The sequence below is a fragment of the Penaeus monodon genome, chromosome 33 (genome assembly GCF_015228065.2).
Source record: "Penaeus monodon isolate SGIC_2016 chromosome 33, NSTDA_Pmon_1, whole genome shotgun sequence".
NCBI lineage: Eukaryota > Metazoa > Arthropoda > Malacostraca > Decapoda > Penaeidae > Penaeus > Penaeus monodon.
In genome coordinates this window covers 30,701,403-30,701,694 of record NC_051418.1, presented here as the reverse complement: position 1 = coordinate 30,701,694, position 292 = coordinate 30,701,403, and positions in this window count along the sequence as shown.

The window sequence follows — 292 nt, the reverse complement described above, 5'->3', positions numbered from 1 at the left end:
AATTCAGCAATCAATATATACAGAACATAGCCCCCACAAGCCATTAAACCTTCTCGAAAGATTAGCCAAGACAACAAGCTTAACAATGCGAAATTAATTATACGCGAAATCTAAATCACCGGTCGATTTGTCTTGAGTGCGAAGAAGACTAAGAATAGTTTGTTTTCTTAAGAATAGGAGGTTGTTTTTGGTAACTTTGGTGATGATGATGTTTAACTTTGTTGGGAAGAAAGGTAGCAAAAAGGAAGAGAAGAGAAGAAAGTGGAGAGAGAAGAAAGGAAAAGAAAGAGAG